General features: G+C 39.8%; 1 protein-coding gene across 2 annotated transcripts in view; it reads right to left on the bottom strand.

The window, feature by feature from the left end:
- Positions 1-4,522, bottom strand: part of GCNT1 (glucosaminyl (N-acetyl) transferase 1) — a 32,068-nt gene extending 27,546 nt beyond the window's left edge. Inside the window, exons 1-3 of one of the 2 annotated variants that reach the window (XM_081067548.1) lie at positions 4,357-4,503; positions 3,703-4,027; positions 3,448-3,553 (exon numbers count right to left, since the gene is read on the bottom strand). The gene's annotated coding sequence lies outside the window, so the exon portion shown is untranslated. Of the gene's footprint in view, positions 1-3,447; positions 3,554-3,702; positions 4,028-4,356 lie in introns of both variants that reach the window. The other variant, XM_081067547.1, reaches the window with a different exon arrangement.
- Positions 4,523-27,842: the final 23,320 nt, after the last annotated feature.

Below are 27,842 nucleotides of genomic sequence, written 5' to 3'. Positions count from 1 at the left end.
ATGACACACCACACCTTTGTGCAAACTAAGGACCTACCCCTCCAAACCATTCACTACACAGCAAAGATGATCATTTAAAAAACCCAAACCTAATAATCTCTTCTTCCATTCAAAACCCTTTAATGGGTTCCCACTACCTTTCTGTTAAAGTCCAAAATCCTAAAAATGATCCAAGAGGCCTCACTCATCCCAAGCACATTCCTGCTTTGCTCTCAACTCTTTCAGCCTGGAACTTCAACCTCTATTTCACCTATTTCCTACTCATTTTCCAAGCCTTTTAAAATATCTCTTTTAAGGGAGCTCTACCCTGAGTAATGCCTTCTGCTAAACTAGGTTAGGTCCCCAGGTTAAATGTTCTCTGGACATCTTGTGCTTTCCTGAAGTGCCACTTATAATGTGATAGCCTGTGTGACTATGTACTTGTCTGCCTCCCCAGCCCCATCTCCTCTAGCCACTAGACTAAATGTCTCATAAAGGCAGGGGACCCTCCCTCCTGTTCCCAGATGTAGCCCCAGAGCTGACAATGTATGACAACTAACTGGTGCTCAGCAATAGCTGTTTAACGAATGCATAAATAAATAAGTCACTCAGATACCCAAGACACTCAAATTTGGCTACCTTTTTAACAAAAGAAAAATCAATCACTGGAGAAATTGCTTGGTAAATTTAGTGCATTGATTACGTAGGACTCCTGACTGGAAATATTAGTATAATCAATGAATCAGAAACTATAGGTGTTTTGTGGAAGCAATAACATTTTCTGTTTAGATATGCATTTGTGATCACCATCCTTTTGTGAGTTATTGACAAAGATTTTTACATGGTTGTACAACCTGTGCAGTCACACAAGACCCTTTGCTTAATGCTCACCTGCCTGTCACCATCTTGAAATTCTTCATAAGTTTTAAACAAAGGGCCCCACAAATTATGTAACCCATCCTGAGTCTTACAAATTAGTTTGATTTCTGGAAGAGACCCAATGGATAGCCAATCTCTAGCTAAGAACACATCTTGTATAACGAAGGCTGTATTTTCAGCCTTCTGAGCTTAAGGTCTGAAAAAGAGGGTTAGAGTTTCAAAGCATTCTTTTTTTCTGATATAAGCTATATTATGTAGGGCTCTCTTTCATAAAATTGGGATTTTTCAGACTACAGAAATACATGATTGTTTCAGTTCTTACTGTTAGGTTAAAAGCTTTTTGATTTTCGTAGAACTAAATTCTAGTCTGAACATGATTTACGCTGCGTCTCATTATTAAAATTTTTGCTTAAAACTTTTTGTTTGGGGTCCTAATATTAGGGATTGTGTCAATTTTCCCAATTCACCAAGCATAGTCCGTTAATACTCTATCACCTTAAAAAATGGAAAACCATTGAGTATACTAACAGGAGAAAAATGAAAACTGTAGAATTCCTTTTCAGCTTCCAACATTTTAAACTTTAATAACATCAAAATTTCTCTGGAGATAAAACCTGGCAGGACACATGCAACTGTTCATGAAGAGCACTGGTTTAGTCATCTTTATTATAATTATTATTTTTTTAATGTCAGATGTTTGGTTAAACTTTACAAACAGCTTCTCTAGTTATTAGAAGTTTAAAATTATTTGTGTTTACTTATAATTTAGTTCATAAACGTCTACAGCATTTTAAATAGTGGCTCATTTTTTTCTCTCAATTGAGTGACGTTGTCTCCCAGGGGACATATGTCAATATCTGGACATATTTTTGGTTTTTACAACTGGAGGAAGAGGACTACTGGCATCTAGTGGGTAGAAGCCAGGGATGCTGCTCCACATCTGATGATGCACAGGACAGTCCCCACAATAAAAGATTATCTGGCCAAATGTGTCAAAAGTGCCAAAGTTGAGAAATCGGTCTAAACATACATGGCATTTGCCACAAACAGGCAACAAGGAAACATGACAAGGAAACAATCCTAAGCTATGCCTCTCTTGTCACAGCCAATGTGGTTAAGAATACAGTCCCCAGATGAAACACACTGATTTATATGAAGTCATTTGGGAACTCCCTTTTTAAGGCAGGGAGTTAAGCATTGATGTCCTGAGCTAGAACCATAAATATCATTAGAATGAATATTAAGGATAGTGACATGATTCCTTGGTTGGCCCATAAAGGACTACTGTACTCAATGCAGTGGAAATAATATACACATCATAGATAACAGAAATTGAGAATTAGAAGAGATCATTTTCAACAGTATTAATTTGTTTCCTAACACCTCATTTCATGAAGAAATACACAGTATCTACATCATAGGTCAGAATTTTTCATTCACCTGAGAATGCAGTCAATAGGTATAGCAGTTTCTAAGACAGAGATTTGAAAATGGATGTGTGAACCAATTTTATTCCTTGTGTTTAAAAAAAAATGAGCCATTATTTATATTAAACCAGATTTCACATTAAAAAAAATTTTTTTTTTCAGTTATTTGGGGGGAAGGAGGCCAGAAAAAGAAACTCTGGCCTAACTGGGCCAGAATTTCTGCATGGTTATGAGGAGGGAATGGCTGATACCCACCCAGATTTTAGCAGGTCCGCCGCAGGTCACCTGGGGCCAACCAAGGCCCACTTAGCTCTCTAATATATGAAGTTCAGTCCCTACAGATAGTTGATTGTGTCGATAGTTGATAGCGAAAACATTTTTCTTAGTGTTTAATAACTAAATTACAAATGGAAAAGAAGCAACTTGTGACTCAGAGGAGTTCTATAACTAATCAAAAATGAGTTATCATTAGTGAGGGATGGAATCTGGTACGTTTTCTGGTCAAGGCTAAAGAGCTGTCAGAGCCCAGCTGAAGCAAAGGCAGAGGAGCTGACAGGTAAGCTTCAAACCCTAATCATGAAATGGAAAAAATATCACCTTCTTTCATCTACCACTAAAACTTTGTAAAAGTAAATTCACAGTATGTTACATTGTTTTTTAAAATAGAGGAGTTAGCCATTTCTAAGATTTCAAAGTTTCCCAAAGCTACAATTTTGAAAGCCTGTACAAAATTCATTAAGCACTAGCAGATATCCTGAGCTTTTCCTTCTTGCCAGAACTGAAATCTGTTACCAAAATCTTCTGGCAGGGGGGCTTGTCTGGAACTGCCTGGGCTCCTAGCAGGTAATTTACACTGATCTTTAAAAACCATTCACCCCTCCTCCTCCCTTCTATGAAACAAACCTGCCTTTCAGAACTATTCTGAAAGGGGGGCAGAATGCCCAGATGCCCAGAGGAGGGGACAAGTTCCTGACAGAGTCCCTCACCTACCACTCACTGAATTCAGGCCACAAAAAAGCCGTGGCCTGTTCTCATCTCCAGACACCATCGCTTTTTCTGAACAATGTATATCCTCCCAATTCGCCTCTTGTCCTACTCTTCTTCTACAAAGAAATAACATAAGCAGAAAGTACCCAAGATGCCAGGTGACTACGAAACTCACCTTCACCTGGGCAGCCCATAATGTCCAGCCTGGATCTGCAGGCAACATCGTCCACCGTGAAGGATAAGTGTGTGGCAGGCAAGGGTTTCAGGGGTTTGCTCTGCATCTGAGAGAAAGCGCTGTGAGCGAGAGCTAACACTTCAAAAAGCTAATAATCAAAAATTGTAAGAATCTGAATCAGAAATTGGGTGCTAACAAAACAAAATCAAAAACGGAAACTTAGGAAAGGAGTTGACTCTGTTTAAAAAGAATCACCTGTGTTCATAATATACCCAGCAGCGCGAGTTTCCTAGTCTTGCGCGTAAAGGACAGGGAGGGAGCCGGAAGACAGGGAGCAGCCTGAGGGCTTCGGAGGCCCCCAACTTGAGTCTATTTTCCAGTTGTTCCAGTCGCCCAGGGTGAGTCATTTATCAATCTGGCATCGGCTTCTTTATTAATAAAATGCTGGTAATGTCTCTTGGCAGGGGTACGGTTAGGACTAAATAAAGTTAAAGCCGCTGGCACCCAAGGGACGGCAGTGATAACTGTTCGCTCTTAGCATATCCACCCCAGCAGCCGACTCTTCTGATTCCTACTCTCTCTGCGGACAAGGGGGAAAGAGGCCAGAAAAAGTGGCTTCAGGTGACACTGGGCACCAGAGTCCTGGCCCCGAGCACCACTGATCGGACAGAAGAGTAAGGTCGAGGTATGGTGTCGTGCGCCATCCCCGGCCCCGGGCGGACACGCTTGTTGAGGATTCCTACCAGACGTCCTCTCTTCCAGCCCCGGCTCCGCTTCCTCTGCCCGGAGAGTCCCACCCCGCTCCGGGCAGCCGGGCCCAGGCGAAGAGCCGGCTCCCTCCTCCCATCCTTCCCATCCCTCCCGCGCCGCCGAGCGGCCGTGCAGGGAAGCCGGTGGGGAGTTGGTTACCTGCAGCAAGAGTATGGTCCCGGGGCGCAAGAGGGTGCGGTACCGCGCGGCGCCCCAGAAGAGCCACGCGGAGCCACCCCTCACCTGCCGCGCGCTCGCCCTGCGCTGCGATGCGCTCGCAGCGGTCTGGTACCGCACCTCCGGGTCTCCGAGCCCCAGCCCGCGCGCCACGCCCCTGCGGCCGCCCCTAGGCCCCGCCTATAGCCTGTCCGCCTCGCCTACCTCCGCGTGTGGGGGCCCCGCGCGCGGCTCCTGGCCAAGGTCAGCGCGCCCTCTGGGCATTACCGGTCTCTGGGAGGGGAGCCAGCATCCGACTCTTCCTCTCTTCGGTTTCTCAGGATCGCATTCGTTCTTAGTTCTCCAAATGGCTGGGCGCTTGAGTGGGGTCTTTTTCAAAACTTTGTGTCCCCTTCTTCAGAGGCAGGAAACGCGAGAAGTGCTGCCTTTTATGATTTTAAAAATGAAAATACTTTTTATAACAAAGAAGAAAAAAATGCCGATTCTTTATATCACATATAATTTAGAAATGACTGTGTATTTTCTTCCTAATGAGCCTTATTTACCAAATTAGCATTTCAAAACTCACTACATTCATGTGTATTTTCGCATAAAAACTGATATTAAATTAAGTGTAGAACAATCCACAGTGCCATGCAAAGTAGTGAACACATCTCTCCCATCCTTACGGCACAGAGCATGTGTCATTCATAAAAGCTGATACAGTCTCCTTTGTAGCAAAAGGAATGTTGTGTCTTCATCCGCTGGTTTTTTACCTCCTGGAGAGCAAAACAGGTTTTTATTCATCCTCGTATCACGTATTAATTTAACACACATAAATTGAAGTAAATGAAGGAACTAACATTATACACAGTGCCCTCCCACGGTGTCCTGCTGGGGTTGTAGACAAGGCTGAGACCCTGTGAGCAGATGGGTTTCCCTGTAACTGGAAGGTTGCCTGCTGACCATCCTTCTTACAAAAGAAGATCCTTGCTCCGGGACCACTAGGTAAATGGAGAGGGTAGGGCTGGCCTGGCCTGGAGGGAACCACTGAGGCTCTGAGGCTCACAGTCGTGAGAGACTGCTAAGCTCAGAGTCCGTGCTGCAGTCTCTTCCTCCAAGTCAGGGAGACTAATCCCCCAGAAACTCTCAGACCCCAGGATCTACCTGGCACTGACAGGCTTCCACCGTAGCCGTGGCACCAGCAAAGAGCAGAGAACGCAAGATCTTAAATGCCTTTCAATAAGCTTTTGACTCAAACATCAACACACCAAACAGTAAAGCATCAATCATCAATACACCGAACAGTAAAGCACACAGAGTAATACAATAATTGGATAAAATAGAGTAAGAAACAAGTCCCAAAGTCAATCAGAGTGCTGGTGGAGAGAGGAAGGGTGGCTGGTCTGGGAGATTGGTCCGGCAGAGGTTCTGTCCCAGCGGAGCAGAGCAAAGTGTAGGATTCTCTGAGCAGAGTCACAGCAGGTCTCAGTCCAGACCCACTCTCTGAGCTGCAAAAGTCCTTAGTTCTTATGCAGTTCTGAGTGCCTTTCAGACGTCACTTTATCAGGTCAGCCAGCAACCTGACATCCTCTTATCTACAGTAGTAGACATTCGGAGTGTAGCTGGTTACTCCCAATTACAGGGCAACCAGGCAGCTCCCTGAACGCTGCTCCTAACTTTTCTTTGCATGTCCAAAATGGAGTTACTCTTGCTCATTCAATATGGAGGCACTCTTGCTCATTCTAACAGCTTCCAGGGGCTCACTCACCGTCTTGGGCTTTAAACCTGATGAGGTTAGATGGGGGAAGGGGTAGGATTCCTGTTTAGAAGTGTCCACACAGGATGACAGTGCCCCATAAGTGGAGCTAATAATAACAATTACAAGTAGAGTTAATGAAATATTCCTGGGTGAAGGTAAATCTTACCTCTTTCCCAAGGAGATTCCTCCTCTAATAACAATCTTGGAACATCTTGCTTTACTTATTTTAGGAAAGTAGTTTTATGATACATTATGTGCACGACCTAGAACAAGAAGAACACATGAGCTCTTTTTTAAAACTTTTATATTTTTATCATGGAAACAAAAGTACGAACCCAAAATATCACAGAATTTGCATTTTGGTCAGAACTAGGAAAAAAGTAATTGCAATTTGTTTTCTCCATCTATTGCTTATCCAGATGTCTTTTTTTACTAAGGGACAAAAGGATATTTTAAATTCCTTAAGTAAAGCAATTGTGAAAGCAAATATGTTATGAAAACCCTCATAATGCATTGTGAAATTGAATTTATAAATTTTATCAATTTAATGTCTGAAACTAAGTATGTCACTTCTTTCCACTAGACTAAACATGTTTTCTCTATCCTCACTTGACCCGTTTTTTTCTTACTGGGCTGATGTCAAGGATATTTTAAGCTTGTTTTTAATCATCAATAGTTAGTATGCCTACAAGAATACTCTTTTTGATTTCTAAAAAGATGATCAACTTTGCTTGCATTTGAATAATCTACTCATATGATTAAACACTCCTATCTTTAAAAGGAAAAGAAAAGAAAATATGCCCATCCTATAAGCCAGCAATTCTACTCTTTGGCATATATTCAACCACTGTATTTTTTAATGCAGTAACCACTATCCACATGTGGCTATTGAGCCCATGAAATATCTAAACTGCATTGAAATGTATGGTAAGTGTAAAATACACAGATTTTGAAGATTTAGTATAAAAATTTTTTTAAATATCTTATTTAAATTTATTTAAAAATATCGATTATAGTTGAAATGGTAATATTTTGGATATACTTATTTAAATATTAATTTTTTAAAATTAAAAATAAAAAGGTGAATAACATTTGTTATTAGCATAATAATTGGAACTTTAAATATATGTTGCTGTTAAAAAAAGAAACACAGGCCAAAATGGAGTCATTTTTGCTAAGCCTAGTCACCAAACCAAAGCTTAATAACTAACCTAATTGCAATATCAGCCTCTCCCAAAAGTGGGATTTTAAACTAATCACTCTGGAATTTCCTGGTGAAATAGTGAAGTACTACTCTGCCCTGTAAGACCCTCTGCTTTCTACTAAGAGAAAGTGTCCTTACCTGAAATAATTCACTCTTTTAACTTCTTAGTTCCACCCCCTTTCTGCATATAATAACCTTCCCTTTTGTACAACTTGTGCAGTTTCCTTCTAGTAGCTGGGTGGGATGCTGCCCCATTTATGAATCACTTAGTGAAGCCAATTAGATCTTCAAATTTACTACATTGATTTCTGTTCTTTAACATTACCAAAGCAATGTTAATTCTGCTCTCTGACAGAATTTGTACTATTAATATATTGTACTTCCGATATATTATGAGCATTGATGGGTTGATCTAATCATCTAACTGTGATATTGTTTTGATAGAAAAATTAATTTCAAGATCCAGACAATGGATTTACAAATTAACTTTTAGAATCTTTTGTCAGTTGGATACTGCATGTATCCCATAAATGTAAGCTACTTATTTTTAATTACCACAATAACATATACCCATTATAAATCTATACAAGTGGTTCAGAAAGTATTTCTGGGTTTCTTAGCGGTGTCAGTGTCCAGTCAGAAAACAGAAATCACAGCAGTTATTTTTACAGAGAATTTAAGGAATTGTTTAAACAGGCACTGGAAGGTTGAAAATGCAAGAAGGGAAACACTGCAGTAACAGAGAGATAGTAACTGGGGGAACCAACTGCCATTGAAAGACCTGGAGAGACAAGTGTGTGGATTATCAAAAACTAATACTTTAATAAAGCTGGAAGTCCCTAGTCAACTGTGACTCAAACCTCCAAGGAAGCAATGGTACCCAGCTGCTGGTGGTATTTCTAAAGGTAAAGGTTGAAAGTTGCTGGATCTAAGAAGGTAGATTAAAAACTAGGAATTGCAACCAACTTTTACAGCCAGGGAAAAAAACGATTGCTGGGTGACACTGGCAGGTACAGCAAGCTAATAACAAGAAGCAAATGTTTCTCCCTTTTCCAGACTTCCAGTCTCCTCAAGCACCCCTGTTGGCAAAACCTTACAGGAAACATGGTTCGCTGTGCCATAGCATCACCGAACAGAGTACAGAAGGATGGGTTTGAGCTGCAAGATGTACTTTAATAACCAGCACAAGGATTAAACTTATGATTACAAATATCAACTCTCCTAATATTATAGATACAGGGAAGTGCTGATAAACACAGCTGTTATAGTGGTAATTGATAACGATTGTAATACATTTTTAAAATATTATAATAAAACTGGTTAAAAGTACAAGGCAAGTAAAGCAACAATCTTGAACTTGACCCAAACCCTGTGGTCCCAGAAGACAGCAATGGTTAAAGAAACCCTGGTACCCACACTGTTTTGTATTCCAGGAAACAGCTTACTATGACGAACCACCACGTTTGCTCAAATGACTTAGATAAGACGCAGAGAACTCACTAGTTTGCCTGTGAGGAGACTAGACACAGACCCTCCAAATTCTCTTTTTTATCTCATAAATGATTAGCTGAGCTGTTTGTCCCCACTGACCAATCTGCACAAAATGCTTGTTCACTTTACTTGATCAAACTTTATTCAGGCTTCTCTCCTTCCCTGTCTTTGAGCTTTCATCCACTCTCAGCCTAAGCCAGTATTGGAATGCAGAATAAACCCCTAATGGCCCCTTCCCAGCTGATCTCAAAGAAAACTATTCCTGATCAATTAATTATCCATCATACAACCTGCTTACCCCACTCCTTGAGACCATTTCTTTCCAGCCTTGTGGACTCCTCCCTATGAAAGAAAAGCCCTTTTCTTCCTGACCTTTCAAAAGTTTGCAGATCTTACAAATGAAGCATTCTCCCTATTACAGCCCCTCCTCCCCCAAGTGCAATACACCCCTTCCTGATTGTAATAATCCTTTTGAATTCCATATCTTCCCTTTACCTAATTCCATATTTGGTTGTTATTTGACAATTTAATGGTGGTGTGACTCAGCTCAAGATTAGACCTCATCTAGAGATCTCTATCATCCCCACATAGGTAATAGTACCACATTCAGCAATTTGAGGATCCTTTGGTGAGTTCAGTTCTCTAGTTAGTGCTCTAGATATCTTGTCTGTTGAAGAGTTATTTCAATTCTTTCCAGCAACAAGATTATCTTTTTCAGCAAAGGTTCGTTCTTTGGCCCTCCTGTGAGACCTTTTCTGTTTTTCCTCTGTCCCCCAAACCAGGGATTGGTCCAGGTAATTAATCAAGTGGGACTCTTTCTTAGCTCCTTTAAAGTTTATTTCTTTTGGTTAACTGTTAATCCCACAGATAACTCTTACCCTATCAGTCACCGGCTTTCCTCTTCTCTCACTGACTGCATGCCATAATGGCACTAGTTTAGTTTAATATCTAAACTAAACTAGTTTAGGTGTTCCCTTTCAACACCTCTACCAACTCCACCTCCTATCCACTCCTGTCATACCCTTCCCTACCCAGTCCAGCCCCTTGAGATTTAGGTCCCCTCTCTTATGCTCACCTCCTCTTCACCCCTGCCCTAAATAGCATGAGATGGCCAAACACACCAATCCAGATACTGGACAAATGATATTGATAACAGTTTATTAGTCACATAGACTCACGACCTGGGGGAGGAGGACACTGCCTGCCTTCAGGGCCACATGGGAATTATACTCACTGGCAGAGTGAATCCACAGGGGCTGTGGGAGGCAGGCTTTCTAATAATATGTGATGACTTGTGTAATTTGGAGGGCTGGCAGGGAACTAAAACTCCTTAGATTGAGGATCAAGAGGGTTACATTTGATCTGGCTAATAGGGGAACTAGCTGAATGGGGAGACATTCCTCCTGGGTGGGGACGTCTCTGGCAAGAGTAGGGAAACTCAACCTTTGGGACACTATAAGGATCAAAGATGTCAAGGCAGCACTTGAAATTTCAGACCCTACAATACACCCTCCCTCCATCAGAGGCTCTTGAGGGGCTCAAGGACCCCAACAACAACCACTTGATCCTGAAAAAGGTCATTGGAAACACAACGGATATTTTAGGGTATGTTCTCCATTCATAGGCTTTGGAAACACACGCATGGCCACTAGTCTTTTTTCAGTCCCTTGTCTAAAGTTTAGTCCACAGACTCCATAAGACTTCACATCAGGTTAAAGGAAATAGAGTCTACTCTATTTCCTTTATATTGATGGAGATGCTTAAGTCTCATATTGAGCAAGTAACCACCTGCCAAAAACACAATCCTGGGGAGTGACTGGTTAGCTCAGTTGGTTAGAGTCTGGTGCTGATAACATCAACCTTGCCTATTCGGTCCCCACATGGGCCACTGTGAGCTGCACCCTCCTTAAAGAACAAAAAACAACACAGTCCTGGTGAGAACGTAAAGGTGGAAAAAATGATGAACAAGCTAGCTCTGTTATATAACCAATGAGTTGAAATGTTGAAGTTATAAATTCTCTATTTGTCCCTGTTTCTATGTTTGTGTACATATGTTTATATATCTATATTATTATGTACGTAACATTTTCCTACCACCAACGGTATCACCAAATTAGATTATAAAATTCCTTAAAGGTTCTCAGTTCTGATTGACTTGGAGATAAGTAAGTGCTTATATAAATTAAATATTCCTAAAATTCCCAGAAATTAAGAAAATTGAACTTCTAATACTTTCAAAAGTATTCTTATAGAACCTATCCCAAATATTTTTAAAATTCAAGTTCACATAATTTAGGTAAATCTTTGGCAAATGAGACTAATAAGGTTTAATTAAAACAGCTACATTTTCTGTGTTGTAAGGATTAAGTATAAAACAAGCATACATTTTTATTCTCTTTGGTAAGTTCTTCCTGTACTTATACTGGTTTACTAATCAATAAGTTAGTGTTACTACATGTTTAACATTATAAAATATGTAAATTTGTATTTAACCAAATTGAATCATTATCCAGACAATAATTTCAACGATAATTATGTATTATAACATGTCAGCTTGAAGACAGTTTCCGTGGTATTTTAGGTATCTTAAAACCTTAGACTTACGTTAAATTAGATGAGCTAATAGATATTCACTAAATATGTAGATCATTTCTGAGTAAGACAGAATGCTGGAACATAATTTTAGGTTTGTGTAAACTTAATTTTTTTGCCTCATTTTATGGTACGGAGGCTAAATATATTTTGATCTATTAATAAACATGTACATTGCCACATTGACTTATCGTATAAGGAAGTGTATGACTATAAAAAAGTCATGAGATGTATATTCTTAAGCTCAGCTAGTCTGCTATAATATGCTGGTGTTGGACAGACAGCTCACAGTTAATGACCTCATAGTTTTCTCTGTGAACATATTAGTTTGCTAGGGCAACCGTAACAAAGTACCAGAGACTGGAAGGCTTAACCAACAGAATTTCATTTTCTCACAATTCTGAAGGGTAGAAGTTCAAGATCAAGGTGTCAGCAGGGTTGGTTTCTTCTGAGACCTTTCTCCTGAGCTTGCAGATGACTGTCTTCTCCCTGTGTCTTCTCATGGTTTTCTCATTGTGTGTATCTGTGTCCTAATTGCCTCTTCTTCTAAAGACACTAGTCACATTGGATTAGGGCCCACCCTACTGACCTCATTTAACTTAGTTACTTTTTAAAGACCCCCATCTCCAAATATAGTCACGTTTTGTGGTACTGGGCGTTAGGATTTCAACATAAGAATTTTAGAAGAACAAAAGTCAGCCCATAACACTGGGTGAGATGCTATTTGGAGAAATAATGCCAAAATGAAACAACTTTGTATGCAAAGTATGAAGGATGTATTCTTTTTTACAGAAAGGGAGAGTAAATTTTGTCCTAAACTAAAATTACTGGTTGTTCCAGGATGAAAAAAGTGGACAAAACTAAAAAGGATGTAGAAAGTTGTAGAAAGTTCTCAGGGAATTTTGTTTGTTATTGTCAAAGCTGGCTAAGATTTAATGGCTTCATTTATAAGGATTTTTGTAGTGCTTTAGTATCAGATATTATATTGATATAAAACCACAGTTTGTTGTTTTCCCTTTTAAAGTGACAAAATTTTCTTGAATTACTGGTCTGCTCTTAATAAGAGATTTTCCTTTACCTCCTGAGTAATCTACCTAGAAGATAAAGATTCAGTGTCTTAGAATAATTTTCTGTGCCTAATGTTGACTTTTTCATGTTCTTGATTATTAAAAAAAAAATCTCATTTCGGAAAGAGTCATGTTCTTTATAATCGTTTTATCTCACGTGTTTGCTTTTAAAATCTTCCATTGCCACTTTAACTTTGGATTAACTTCATTTTTGCATGCCACATAAACACATTTTTTTGCCAGTGGCATTATTTTTGGAAATAGCTCAAGGACGATCAACAGGGCTGGAATTTATAACCCAAAGGAGTATGCTATAGGCAATGTATAGTGTTTCAACACTGTTTTTTAAAACAAGTTTCACTGAAAGTGTAGGGGTTCACAATGAGTTACCCTAAGATATGCCTCTCTGGCGTGCAGATTACATCAAGCTGAAAACAATCACAGCCCAGAAGGTTCAGGAAGAACCTTTGATCTTTCCCCTTACTGCCCGAAAGAATTTAGACAAAGGACCTGCTCCAGGAAGGGAGCTATCTTTATAGATGTCTGTATTTTAATATGAACTAGGGATGATAGACAGGAACATAGAAATGTCCATTTGATCAAAATACTTTCTGAGTCCCATTGTTCCATGATGGCCCAATATACATTTGTTTATTAAACAATAACTCTTTTCATCTCTCTATGAGTTGCCTTACTTCCCTCTCCTTAGTTCTGAATACATATATACTTCATTTTGCCTGGCTGTCTTTGGCATTTTCATGCTTATGTGAATTCCCCATGTGCAAATAATTGAGACGATTTTTCTCCTCTTAATCTGCTGGATGTCATTTGAATTTTTTGACCAGCCAGAAGAACTAAGAGGGAAAGGGAAAAGTTTCCCCACCCCTGACAGTAGAAATATGGTTATGTTGTGATAATATCATGTAGCTGTAAAAAAAATGGTGGGGATATCATGCTATATTATCATAGGAAATAATGTTAATATATCACTACAATCACCATACGCGTTATTACTCATGATCAAAGATATAGATAAGTAATGCATATATAGTCATTTCCAGGGATTTTTACATTCTATTTCTTAAATGTTTGAGTGAAGAAAAATATACATATAAACTATGTTTTGCAATTGTTATACCTTTAAAAATATATTTCCATTTTGAAAAAATATCAAATACACGAATAAATAAGCTGGCAGGTAGAAAATGTAACATTTCTGTCAAAAAGGAAAAAAAAATGTACAGTGAGCGGATGCCTATCATGATGTGCACCAGGAAAAAACACCTTAAAAGAAGTAGCTGTTGGATTGGATAAAAAAAAAAAAGTGGCATATCTGTGCAATGGAATGCTTAGTTAAACAAACAAACCAACCAACCCCAAAACTGATTCACACAACAATATGGATAAATCTCACCAACCTTATGCTGAGGCAATGATGCCAAGTATATAAGAGCACATACTGTTTGATTCATACTTGAAATTTTGAATAGGTTAATCTAATCTGTAGTAGCAGAAAGGAGAGTACCTTGTTGCCTGGGGTGGATGGACTTACTTTTGGGGGTAATCTGTTAGGCTAGGAGCACAAACCATCCTATCTTAAAAGCCATCTTGACTTGCTTTGTACCTTATACTTGCCGGCTTGTATTTGCCTTAGGCCTGGAGATGCCGCCTGGAATGAAACCATCTTATTCTAAAATCCATCTTGTCTTGCTTGCTTTGTACTTTGTACCTGCTGGCTTGTGTTTGTCTCCTGGGGTCTTATGGTCAGCAGGCCTGGGCATTCTAGACTGTGGCATTGGGCCAGGATGTGGAACAGGAGGGCATGTTCACACCCCCAAAAGTAGGTCCACCCTTTGTTGCAAGAGACAATGCAACAAAAAAGCCCCTCAAGCATTGAAGGGAGACACAGCCTCTTTTAGCCCCTCCTATAAAACTACATACCCCTTTTTGCTAGGAGAGGTGATGCTCTTTTCTAGCCTGGCCTCCATAGCTCAAACACGCCAAATAAATTCTAATAGACCAAGTTTGATCTCCCGTGACTTACTCCTCCAGCCATGCTCCACAGTAATTGAAATGTTCTTTATTTTGATCGTGGTGGTGATTACATGGATACATACATTTCTCAACTCAATGAACTATATACTTAAAATGCATGCATTTTATTGTATGTTAGGGGAGGAAAACTAATTTCCTCTACTTTTCTAGGTTCTTCGCTGAGATACCCTTCGCCTGTAAAAAAAGATAGATTAACAGGAGAAAAACAAACAGAAGTTTAATAATGTGGGAGATACCCAAAAAAACTGAGTAACTCCCAAAATGGCCCCGACCACCACCTTAAATACCATCTTCAGTTAAAGACAAAATATATTGGTGGGGGGGTCAGTTATGAGAGGTTACGAGGTAAGGCACAGTAAATAAGGTACGGTCATGCTGAAGATTTAAGTCTTTAAATTGCTGTTTTCTCCACCGAGAAGAGTTTCTAGAGTGTTAGTCACCCTCTCTTCCTGGTACAGAGGAGACACTTTTACAAATGGAGAGTTCCTGTATAAATGTAAATGTCTCTACAAAAGGAAAACTTCTACTTAGTTTTCAGAGCTTCTCTTGTGTCTGCTGTTTCTTAAAAATAACCAACTCAAGATAATCCTTATGCCAAACAGGCATACCTATTTAGGGGTGCAAATTCTACTTCCCATGTAGACTATACCTCAGTAAAATTGATTTTTGCCTGTTTAAAAAGACTAGAGGGGGTAAGCAGAAAGAGAGCATGTGTTTGGCAGGATCTGGACACACCGAGTTTGCAACAATGATGAGAGCTCTAGGCTTCTGGAAATATGCCTGGACTCCAGTATTTCTTATCTAGAAGCTACCTGGAAAGGGATGGCTGGTGCAGTTATGCCACTAAATGAACTCTTTTGAGAGGGTGAGAGGGCCTCAGAGAAATTGTGGGGCATTTTTACAATTATGAGGCACTGGCACAGCAAAGGAAGGGGAAGGGGTTGGAGAGAGCAGAGAAGAAACATATTAACACTGTGTCCAGGACACCAGGGAGAGTGGGCTGATATCTTAAAAGATACAGAAGTGTCAAGTAGGTTCACAGAGTATTTTAGGCTAAGCAGTAAAATTCTCATGGTAAATGAACAAGAATGTTCCAGATACAAAATTGTTTAATACTGACTTTCAAGTTGAGGTTGAAATGTAGCAGAGGTGCCCTCTGGTGGTATAGGCCATTTGGTAGAGGCCAAATGTGTAAACATAAAACATTTGAGAAAGGGGATGAAAATCGGCTCTAGTTTTTATATACATTAGATCTGAGAAGTAAATATAATTCATTTGTACCATGGGAAAATCCACTGCAGTTAGCTAGCGTTATGTAAAATAAAGATTATAGATAGACTTATGCGATATACTTATCTGATAGACTTCCACGTCTAGTCAAGAGGGAGTAACGGGGATCCGATTTGCCTTCTGTTAAACACAAGACAGCAGTCCCAAAATGCAGTCGCTAATGCTAAATCCAACACTTAATTACAATTTTGGCTCTCCCAGAAATGGAATCTTCAACAAGTGTAGGGCTGGAAAATTTTTTCCTTTTACCCTTCTCAGTTCTATGGTTGGTCTAATCATCAAATTGACATAAGACAGGCCAACAGGAGAAAAACAAACTTAATTTAATACATGTAAGAGTCTCATAAAAGTATGAGTCCCAAAGGCAGCCATGTAATTGAAGTTTATATCACATCCTGAGCTAAGGAAAGGGGCAAGGGTCTGGGGGTACAAAGTGGAGGAAGGCCATTCACAGTAAGGGGGAGGAGATGTTTCGAAAACAAAGGTTGCCCTGTCATGCAGGTAATTTCGTAGGTAACAAAGTGTCTTTGGAAATCGCTCTCTTCCTGGTACAGGCTCCCTTTCCAATGTAAATTTAGGTAGTTGAGGGGGAGATAAAGTTTTTCCTGATTGCTTTTAGCTCAAAGTAATACCCATACCAAAGACATATTTTGTATTATAGAAGTAAATTTCTTCCCCTTAACTAGTCTATCAAGAATTGTCTGATCTGCATTAGTTAGGAGCTCTATCTGATAGACTCCTGCCACCCCCTAAAGGAAAGTGACCTTGCAATAGTAACCAATCTGCTTTTTGCTTAGTCCAGCTTTCTTATTCCTGCTCAATTCTGCCTATAAAAGCCTTTCATTTTGTATAGCTTCTTGGAGCCACTTTCTATCTGCTGGATTGGATGCGCCTCATTTATGAATCATAAAATAAACCCAATACAAGTTTTAAATTTTACTCAGTTGAATTCTGTGTTTTAACACTTCCCAGCTGAAACAGATAAGAAATCATACAAAAATACATTAAAAATCATTTCTGAAATCAACATTTTTCAAAATTAGACATCAGGCAGCACAGGGTAGTCAGCGCTGAAAAATGGGAAACAAATGAGGTGAGCCCTGTGATTGCCCTGGGAGAGGTGTCCAGGCTGCAGCTCAGGGAGGGTTAACTCAGGCAGAGCTCAGCAGCCTCCCTGAGATAGGAGATGGATCCCATAGCAGACACATAACACTGCTACCCACTCCTTCAATCTTCATCCTCATTTGCTACCCTCATACTTTGAAATGGATCCATTTCCTGCTTTCCTCAAAACTTCTTTGTCACTATTTTGATTCCTTCCCTTTTCTGTCCCTGAGTTTTGAATGTTCCTAAGAGTTTGTCATAAAGTCACAAAATGTCAGGGTTGGCAGAGATCTTAGACACTATTGAATTTGACCCACTCATTGCTGAATACTTGAGTTATGCATACAACATTTTGATCATATGTGAGCGTAGTTGTCCAGCTTCTCTGTGAACACTCTCCATGCTGGGTCCTTCCTCTCTATTCCATCTTCAGCAGCTCTAATCTTTAGATTCTTCTTTCTCATGGTAAGCTGAAACAGGTCTCTCTGAAACTTCTGCTCAATGGTCTGGTCTCTCTTACCCTCACTCGTTTCCGCTCTAATCTAGACTGAATAACACCTCGTGCATGGGCTACTTCAATCGTTTGATGATCTCCAGTGTATTCTGTCTTTCAATTAATTCGGTATATAGCAATTCTTACCTGATTAATCTTCAAACACAGTTTTGATCCTGACTCTCTCCTGCTTAAAAACTTATAAGGGCTCCCCCAATATTTTTCCTTTCAAAAAATGTATTATTTTCTTAAATGTATTCTTTTTATGCATGCCATTCATACACAGATACAGAATTCAAAATATCTAAAAGGGTATATACATACTCTTCCAATTTTCCTTCAGAGATAACCACTGTTGAAAGTTCTGGGGGGGTTGTTATTGTTGATTTTCCCCCCTGGTATCTTTCTAGGACATTTAATTAAATGTACATCCTTTGCATGCCTCTGATGATATGTTTCACTGATCAACTTTGCCATTGAACCACACAGAGGGCAATTTAGCCATATCTATCTAGCATATCTGTTCTTTACCTTGCTTTTTTTCACGTATCATGTTTTGGAAATCACTCCACATCAGTTTATAGAAAGCCTTTTTGCTTTTTTGTGTTTTTTTTTTTTAAGTCTGTACAGCACAGGGGATTACTAAGATATTTAAATAGATTCCCTAATTGGCATTTAGGTTTGTTTCCATTTTCTTGCTATTACAAACAATGCTGCAATGAATATCCTGGTACACATATTAAATTTATGTGTAGAATAAATGGCCAGAAGTGGCATTGTTTGGTTAAAATGTGCATATCAAAATTTGACATTGCCCTCTGTGTAGTTTTCTTCAAGGGTGAGCGATTTGCAAAAGATACCACCAGACACAGGTGAAGGAAAGAAGTTCCTTAAACCTAAGTAAAAGTTACAAGAATTTAAACTCTAAGAAGACCACACAGAGCTAGAGATTCAGCAGTCATATCTACCAGAAGGTAAACTTCCCTGGGAGGGAAGAGGATCCTACCACTGTTGATAGGGTGAGGATCCTATTTAGGTCTTCAAAAAATTTCCTCTGCTGTACTCTCTAGAGGGTTCATGCCCTATCATATTCTCTGCATGTTCTGGAGACCACAGTTGCGTGCTTGACCAGTGATGGGAACTGATAATAACCCCAGCTCATTCCTGAATAATCACTGCAAGGGTGAATTGAAGGTCAGTTTCACAGGGTAAATTTCCTAGGTGGATGATCCCCTTAGAAGGCCCAGGCCTGATGATACGCTTCGCATATAGACACTGAACCAATTTACTCTCTCACTAACAACATATGACCGCCTGTCTCCACACATACTCACCTGCAGAGCAGAGTATCAAAGTTTTTACCTTTGTCAATTCTGATAGGTAAAAACAGAAATACATGGTTTAAATTTAACATGTCTGTCATGTGCAAAGTTGCACATCTTTCCATAGAATAATAATAAAAGACATATAGATCTCTAATTCTAGCAAAGCCAGCTCTTCCATTTGGGCACTTGATCCCCACCCTTCTGTCATGCTCCAAAACATTACTCAACAATTCTCTCTTCTGCAACATCAATATTTATTCTTTCTACTGAATCTTTCTTATCAGCATACAATAACGTTATTTTGCCTTTCTTTATAAATCTTTTCTGGAGCCCCTTCCTCCTCTAGACACTGCCCTAATTCATATTCTGACTCTCTCTCTCTCTCTCTCTCTCTCTCTCTCTCTCTCTCTCTCTCTTTCTCTCTCTCTCTCTCAGCCACAAGAGTCATCTCAGAGACTCAGAGAGAGAGAAGAGAGAGAGAGAGAGAGAGAGAGAGAGAGAGAGAGAGAGAGCGCAAAGTTTGGCAATCTTTTTCTGGAAAGGACTAGATAGTAAATATTTAAGCATCGTGGACTATATGGTCTCTGTTGTAGCTACTTAACTCTGCCCCTGCAGGGTGACAGCAGCCACAGACAACACGTACATGAATGAATGAGCATAGCCATCGTTTGCCTTAGTTTACTGACAGCTTTGCAGAAAGCTGACCATCAGTTCACCCTTGCAGTGATCAGTCAGGGTGTTGTTGCAGCTGTTCCTGTGCCTTGTATTTGCCTGGAGTCTAGCTGGGATCTCCAGAACAATGCAGAGGGTCCCTCCCATGAGTACAGCAAAGGGAGTTTCTGGAAGAATCTGACTGTATCAAAAGAATTGTCTGTATCTGCTCTCTCCAAATTCTGTTAAACCCTCTGTAATCTAGTGCTTCCTGGCATGCCCCTAGGTACACGGCTCTGGTCAAATTCAGCTTCACGGTACTACCTCCAGTAGGCGTTTATCTGAGCTCATCTTACTTGTCATCTCAGCAACGTTTTAGACAAATAAGCACTCTTTGTCCTTGAAACCCTTTCTTCAACTGAGCACTGAATCCTCCCTGTTTTTCTTCTGTCATTCCTTCTAAGCCTGCTTCCTCCTCAACTTGTAGCCTCTTAATACTGCAAAGCTTCAAGGCTCAGGCCTCAGATCTCGTCCTTTTCTCTCCTACACTCCTTCCTTATGACCTCATCCAGTCTCATGCTGTTGAACATAGCTGTATGTAACATCCATGTATAATATTGACATCTACCTAATTTTTATCTCTAGTATGGACCTCTCTTCTGCATTCCAGGTTCATATTTCCAGGTGCTGAGTTGACATCTCTACTTGGAGGTTAAATCAGCACCTCAAACATGTCCAATAAGCAGTCCATAATCTTCTCCCACAGCCTGCTTCTCCTACCCTCCTTTCCCTGTTAGTTATTCACAAGTTTATCCACCTAGTTGCTCAGGCCAAAAACTTTTGGAGACAGGCCTATCTAGCCTATGTCTCTCACATAGCACATACCCAATCTGTCAACAACTGTTTGGGTTCTGTTTTCAGATTATATCCAACTTATGATCCCTTCCATCTACCTTCATTGCTGTTACCTTGGTCCAAACCACCACCTTCTCTCTCCTACATCCCTTCATCCCCCATAAGCCTATTCTCTACCCAGCCACAAGAGTCATCATTTTAAGATGTAGGTCAGAGCTCTCAACTCAGGGTAAATGCCAAGGGTTTTACAGTGGCCTCTAAAAATCTGGCTCCACAATTTCTCTGGCCTTATCTCCTCTACTCTCCCCTCACTCACGCAGCTCTAGGCACACAGCCTGCCTTGCTCCTGCTGGGCCACACCAGACATAGTCTCATCTCTGTGGTTTTGTACGTATTGCTCCTCTGCCTGGAAGACTCCTCCTCCAAATACCAGACTGGGTGCAAATATAACTTCACAATGTTATCTTCACTGACCACCACATGTAAAATGGCAGTCCATCTCCCCAACTCTTCCTGTCGCCTTTCACTGTTTTATTTTTCCACAATAGCATGCACACCATCTAAAATGCGTAACAGTACATTTTACTAAATTTTTTTTAAAAAATCTGCTTCCCTTCCTTAAATAGAAAGCTTTTTGTGAGAGCAGAGGTTGTTTTAAATCTGTCTTGTTCTTGGTATATCCCCACCATTTATAAAAGTGCTTGACTCAGAGTAGGAGCTCAGCAGTATTCCGAGATAATGAATAAGGGGGGAAATGAATGAATGAACACTTTGTGTTTACCACAATTGTAATGACGTAACAACACAGATTTATTATCTTATAGTTCTGGAGGTCAGAAGACTGACACAGGTCTCACTGGCCTAATAGCAAGGTGCTGGCAAGGCTGCACTCCTTTCTGGAGGCTCTAGGGGAGAATCCATCTCCTTGTCTTTTCCAGCTTCCAGAGGCTGCCTGCATTCCTAGGCTTGTGGCCCCTTCTTCCATCTTTAGCCTACCAGTAGTCCGAGGCCTTCTCACATCAATTCTCTCTCCTTCTGACTATCTCACTCTTTGCCTCCATCTTCTTTTAAGGACCCTGTGATGTCATTGGGCCCAAGCAGATAATGAAGGGTAATCTCCCCAACTTAAAGTCAGCTGATTAGCAACTTTAGTTCCATCTGCTATCTTAATTCCCCTTAGCTGTGTAATATAATATATTAACAGGTTCCAGGGACAAGGATATGGGCATCTTGGAGGCAGGACATTATTCTGTTCACCACAGGAAGGAATCTACAGGAATTGCTCAGGAAGCAGAGCTCCACCCAAATCAACTAAGAGCCCAGTAGATCGATGTTACTAAGAGGTGGCTGCTCTGTGAAGGAAGCTCTCCCCGTAGAGCAGCATCCCCTCCACTGCCTTCTGTGAGCTGTGCCTCTACTCGGGACCTATGGCACCTCTCAGTGGTCATTCAATCGAAACTCCCTCTCAGATAGCAGTCCACAGACAAGATGCCAGTAAGTGCCTTCAAATCGAGGTATATGTGTTAAGGTTTCCTCTTCACAGCATTCACATTTTTTAAAGAGTTTATTTCAGCTGTAAGTCACAGAAAATATCTGGTTTATACAATTAAGAGTTTGTCTTTCTTACAAACCAGACCTCTGGAGGTAGCAGCTGCTGGTACTGGCTCAAGGTCTTAACGACATCAGCACCAGTGTCTGTGCAGTTGTCTTTGTTTGCCCTGATAATCTGGAGGGGAATGCTCCACCCAAGCGTCACATCCCTAGGCAAGAAGCAGGGACAGAGCAAAGATGGCACCACTAGTCATATCTCTTGCCAGAAAAAAAAAATCTTTCCAGACATATGCATAGACGTCCCTTAATGTCTCAATGGCCAGAACTTGTCACATGGATGCTTGCATCTGCAAGAAACTCTAGGAAAATAGGGACAGTAGTATCATGGTTGATTTAGACCAATCATGATTCAGTATCTGCAGATGGACCTACTCTTGCCACAAACAGAATTTCCATTTGGTTTGCACAAAGGTGTCAGGCTTACTAAATATACAGGATACCTAAGTAAATTTGATTTTCTGACAAACAACAAACACTTTCTTTTTTTTCAAATTGAACTGGGCATTCTGTGCTTTATCTGGCAACCCTAAGTTAACAGCGGAAAGGGGGAGTGGATGTTGAGCAGGGAACTCACAAGATCTGCCTCGAGGGAGATGGCATGTTATTCCAAAAGCCAAATCTATGTAGGAAGAATGACAGGCTTCAATCACAGTCTGATGAGGAAACGCTTTTAAAGACAAAGTCTTTAGGGGCATGTTGGCCTTCCACTCAGGCAGTTGTAGGATACCCTGTGCAATCTCTAAGCCAGACAGGTCTTCAGTGGGGTCGACAGGAGGTTTCTACTCTGATAATCCCAAATCAAAGGGCTTCTCCTTTCCAGCAAGTGTCTGTCCTGCCCATCCAAGGCAGAAATTGTTCAACAGTGGAAAGCAAGGTAAGAAAATGACAGAAGCAGCCAATGTACAGGTCTGTTCAAATTAATCTATGCCCGTTTGTCTCATTCAAGTACTAATTCAAGTGCTAATGATGGAGTTAGTCATTTATAATGCTAACATTCAATCAGAAAAAACATTCAATCAGAAAAAAAGGTAATTAAAAATATGAAATTAAATTTAAAACATTAAATTTTAGAATAAAAACTGTCCCTATCAACTGCTTTCCTCTCATTTTTCCCACTGTAATTTAAATATTCTGTAACCACCAGGTTATGGGTTCTGTGGCCTGACAGTGTCTTTGGTCTCGATTTTTTGACACTTGTTTCGAGCCAGAGCTGTGAACAGAAGTATCTTCAGAATCACACGGTATGAATTGCTATAGAACAAGATTAAACTAAACTATTTTGCTGTTGATTCTGACCACATGTGAGCCATTTTCCACAGCTCTGAGTCAGATTTTATTACTAAACCAAAACCATATTATTAATTAAAAAAAAACACCCACAATCACTTTACCTCTTCAGCTTTCAGCTTTCTCAGATATTAAGCTTTCATATTAGTTTCATAATTCAGAACTTAAAATATGATGATGATTCCATTTGATTTACCTGTATCACTAATTAAGAATCTCCAAACTCTTTTTGATCCCAGGAAACTCAAAGAATAATACAGCATTTATCATGTCTGATGCCCTAATGGGAGCAGCAGCTGGGAGAAGGCGACACCTTCTATACACCTTTATTTAACAGTTCATCTGTGGTCTTCCTTATGAGTCACATTTTCTTTTCGTGTCTCAAATGTCCCAACAAACAGAGAGTCTGACGGCCATATAACTGTTATTTGAAGTACTTTGAACAAAATGGTTATAGTGTCTTAGCATAATGTGTGATTTTGTACACCGGGTAGTGCAGCACTTCTCAAACTTGTTGCACGTTGGAATTACTTAGGGAGCTTTAAAAAATACTGGTGCCTGGAGTCTGCACCAGGGATTCTGGTTTTACTGGTGTAGGGTTTGACCATGGGGATGGAATTTTTTAAAGCTCCTCAAATGATTCTAATGTGCAACAAAGTCTGACACCAGGGAGCACTCCTCCCAGGTAGCTAAAAACAGGCCTCTTTCAGATGTGCCACTTCCTGGACCAAGTTCCTGAATATTACCCCATGGATGCAGCCTTTATTCTCTGGATAACCACCAGGAAGGAGGCAGGTAGGTCAGTGGGATCCAGGACCCAAGCCACACTAAGGGGTACTCAGGTTGGAACACCGATCTAAAAAGGACCCTGGAATCTGAGCGGAACAAAACATAATACCATTGTGACTTATACCGTCCTCCCCACCAAGGGGCCTTGGTGGATACTGGGAACTGGGGACGCTTTGTTCACAAGGCAAACAAATCTTCAGTCTCAATATAATTCCTTCAATTGCCTTGAAGATGGTATAGCTAGTAGGTGGGATAAAGCCTTTTGAAACTTTTGTGGAGCTTGAACTGAATAGTTATTAGGAAAAAGGTCAGAGAAAAGGGGTGGAGTCAGTTGCAGGAAGAGAAAGGCAGCCCAAGAGCTGCCAAACCAAGATAAAAGGTTTGGGAAAAGAGATATCTCAAAGGGGGGATTTACTGTTTTAAACGCAAAACCCTGACACCATGTTATCCAGCCCCGTTCCTCCAGCTTCACTCTAAAACCTTGAGTAAATTTTATTTTCCTCACTAAGGCACTATCCTAGTGCAAGGAAAGCATTGTTTTTGAAGAGCTCAAAGAAGAGGGAGAACATCAGAGTATGAGTCACAATATAAAAAAAGGGGCACGCAGCATTTACAAAAAGTTGGTTTGCTCCCATCTCCATTAAATACAAGCAGACAAATAATGAAAGATTATTCCCTTGAAAGAATACCAGGTATTAGCCCACCCAGGCACCCGCATGCCCCAGCTCTGCAATGGGCAGAAAAATAAAAGGAGGAGAGGGGAGTTCGAGTTATGAGAAGGTTACAGCCTCTGAGTCCCCAGGAGGGTGGATTACAACACAGATGGCTGACTTCACCACCAGAGTTTCTGATTTAGTAGGTGCAGCCCATTTCTAACCAGTTCCCAGGTGATGATAACATTGCTGGCCTGGGGATCACCCTTTGAGAACCATTGGTGCACAGTGTTCTCATAGACATTATTTCCTAGTCTACTGTTGATTATGGTCTGTTCTTTGAAATTTTAACAAGTTTTATGAGAAAAGAGGAGTGTGATAGTCAAGTGAGGTGGGGAAATACTGGATTAAAAGAAATTAAAAGAGGTTTCTTTGGAGAAATGGAAATAACTTACTCTCTACACATACACAGCTTACCGTCTATATTTATCTGATTTTCCCATTCCAGGAAATTCTTACTCAGAAAGATGAAAGGGCAAATAATTTTATTGTTTGTTTTAGGAACTTCCTGAAAATCTATTAACCCAAACACTAGACTATTCAGTTTACCCTCATTAAAGTAAATATACTTTCCCAGGAAAATAGATAGCATCTAAAGATTCTTTCCTCTTAAGGATTCACCTACAAATTCTCGCCTCACTGTGTTCACCAATTCTGCATTGCTATGTCACAAACCTGCTCAGTTTTAATGAAGCTCTGCATCAAAACAGCCACCTTAATCCAGACCCCACAACACCTCATAAATAACTTATCTTTGCCCTCACCCAAGAAACTATTGAAAAGTCTGCGATAATACTGATTCCCTTTACCTCGACAAGCACTGAACTCAGCCTGGCCTTCTCCATGGGTTATTTTTGTGGCATTTTCAGGAAGCCAGCCAGCATTCAACAACCTATTGTCTTTGAAAGTTGCTAAGAGAATAAATCTTAAAAAGTCTTATCACAAGGAAAAAAAAAATTGTAACTATATGAGGTGATGGATGAACCAAACTTGTAGTAATCATTACACTATATATACATATATCAGTCATCATGTTGTGTATCTTAAACTTATGTAATATGTCAATTATATCTTAATAAAACTGAGGGGAAAAGATTGATGACAACAATAACAAAACCAGTCTATTACCTTAACTTCCTATACGAGGTTAGATCCCTCCTCTTGACTCCCTGCCTTATTCACAGCCTAGCACAGTGCCTGGAAAATAGTAAACATCCAATGAGTATTAACTGAGTAAATGAATGCACTTTTTATGCTATTATGCATTGTGACTTTCTCAGTAGGTAAAAGTGTGACTGTCCCAATATTTCTATGACTTATGGAAGAAATGCTCCTCAGAACACCCTTTGGAGAACCCTGTCCTAATTTTGTCGCACAGATATCTTTTGAAAAGGTATGGGAACTGCTGATTAAAACTGCCATCCTTTTTTTATTTTTTTAAGTCAAGATATACTTTATTTAAGTTCCTACATCTAGCAAGATGTATTAGGTTGACGCAAAAGTAATTGCAGTTTTTGCAATTGTTTTTAACCTTTTAAACTGCAATTACTTTTGCGCCAACCTAATACCACTTGCCTTTTCATTTACATGAGCCAAAAAAAATCCCTTTGTTCTTTTTTTAACATTATAGATTTTTAAAAATTTATAATTTTAGAATCTTAAAAATTTTAAATTTTAAAAATTTAAAATCTATAATCTTAAAATTTATAGATTTCAAAAAATTTATTTTTCAATTACACTTGACATACAGTATTATATTAGTTTTAGGTATACAACTTAGTGATTAGACATTTATACGCCTTATGAAATGATCACCATTATAAGTCTAGTCACTCTCTGACACCATAATACATAATAGTAATTACAACATTATGGACTGTATTCCTTATGCTGTACTTTATATCCCATGACTATTTTTATAACTAGCAATTTGTACTTCTTAATTTCTTTCACCTTTTTCATCCACCCTCCCTAAATCGCCTCCCTTCTGGCAACCGTTAGTTTATTCTCTGTATCTACGAGTCTGCTTCTGTTTTGTTTGTTCCTGTTTTTTTTTGTTTGTTTGTTTGTTTTTTTGTTTTTTTTTGGTTTCTAGAACCCACATATAAGTGAGATCATAGGGTATTTGTCTTTCTTAGTCTGACTTACTTCGTTTAGCATAATACCCTTTAGGTCCATCCATGTTGTTGCAAATGGTAAGATTTCATTCCTTTTTATGCTGACTATTACTCCTTTGTGTATATATATATATATATATATATATATATATATATATATATATATCACATCTTCTTTATCTAATTGTCTATTGATGGGCACTTAAGTTGCTTCTATATCTTGGCTATTGTAAATAGTGCTGCAGTGAACATAGGGGTGTATATATCTTCTCGAATTAGTGGGGTTTTTTATTTCTTTGGATAAATATCCAGAAGTGAAATTGCTGAGTCATGTGGTCATTCTACTTTTAATTTTTTGAGGACCTCAATACTGTTCTCCAAAGTGGCTGCACCAATTTACAACCCCACGAACAGTGCACGAGGATTCCCTTTTCTCCACATCCTTGACAACACTTGTTTGTTGAACACTGCCATTCTTATTCCTAAATGCAGTGATCCGGTGGCTGAATTTATTGACAAGTTTAAGACGTTTCTTTGTGTGAAAACGCTGATCCCAGGGGCTCCTTCCCATTCATGATTATAGTCTTTATTATGGACTGCATTGTGGTCCCTCCTCCCAACCAAATTCATATGTTGAAACCCAAACCCCCAATGTGACTATATTTGGAGATAGGGCCTTTAAAAATATAATTAACATTAAATGATGTGATAAGGTTGGGGCCCTAATCTGAAAGGACTGGTGTCCTTATAAGAAGAGGAAGGGACACCAGAGTTTTTCTGTCTCTCTCTCGCTCTCTCTCTCTCTCTCTCTCTCTCTCTCTCTCTCTCTCTCTGTCTCTCTCTGTACATGTGCAGTAGAAAGGCCACTTGAGGACACAGCAAGAGGCAGCTGTCTACAAGCCAGAGAGAGAAGGTGTCACCAGAAACCAACCCTGACTGCACCTTGATCTTGGACTTCTAGCCTCCAGAACTGTCGGAAGTAAAATTCTGTTAATTCACCTAGTCTGTCGTATCTTGCTGTGGCAGCCCAAGCTGACTAATATAGTTATTTTAGGGCTGAACCTGGAACCAGTGAGTCATGAA

The sequence above is a fragment of the Rhinolophus hipposideros genome (assembly GCF_964194185.1).
Source record: "Rhinolophus hipposideros genome assembly, chromosome: 11".
NCBI lineage: Eukaryota > Metazoa > Chordata > Mammalia > Chiroptera > Rhinolophidae > Rhinolophus > Rhinolophus hipposideros.
This window is presented reverse-complemented; position numbering and strand designations above follow the sequence as displayed.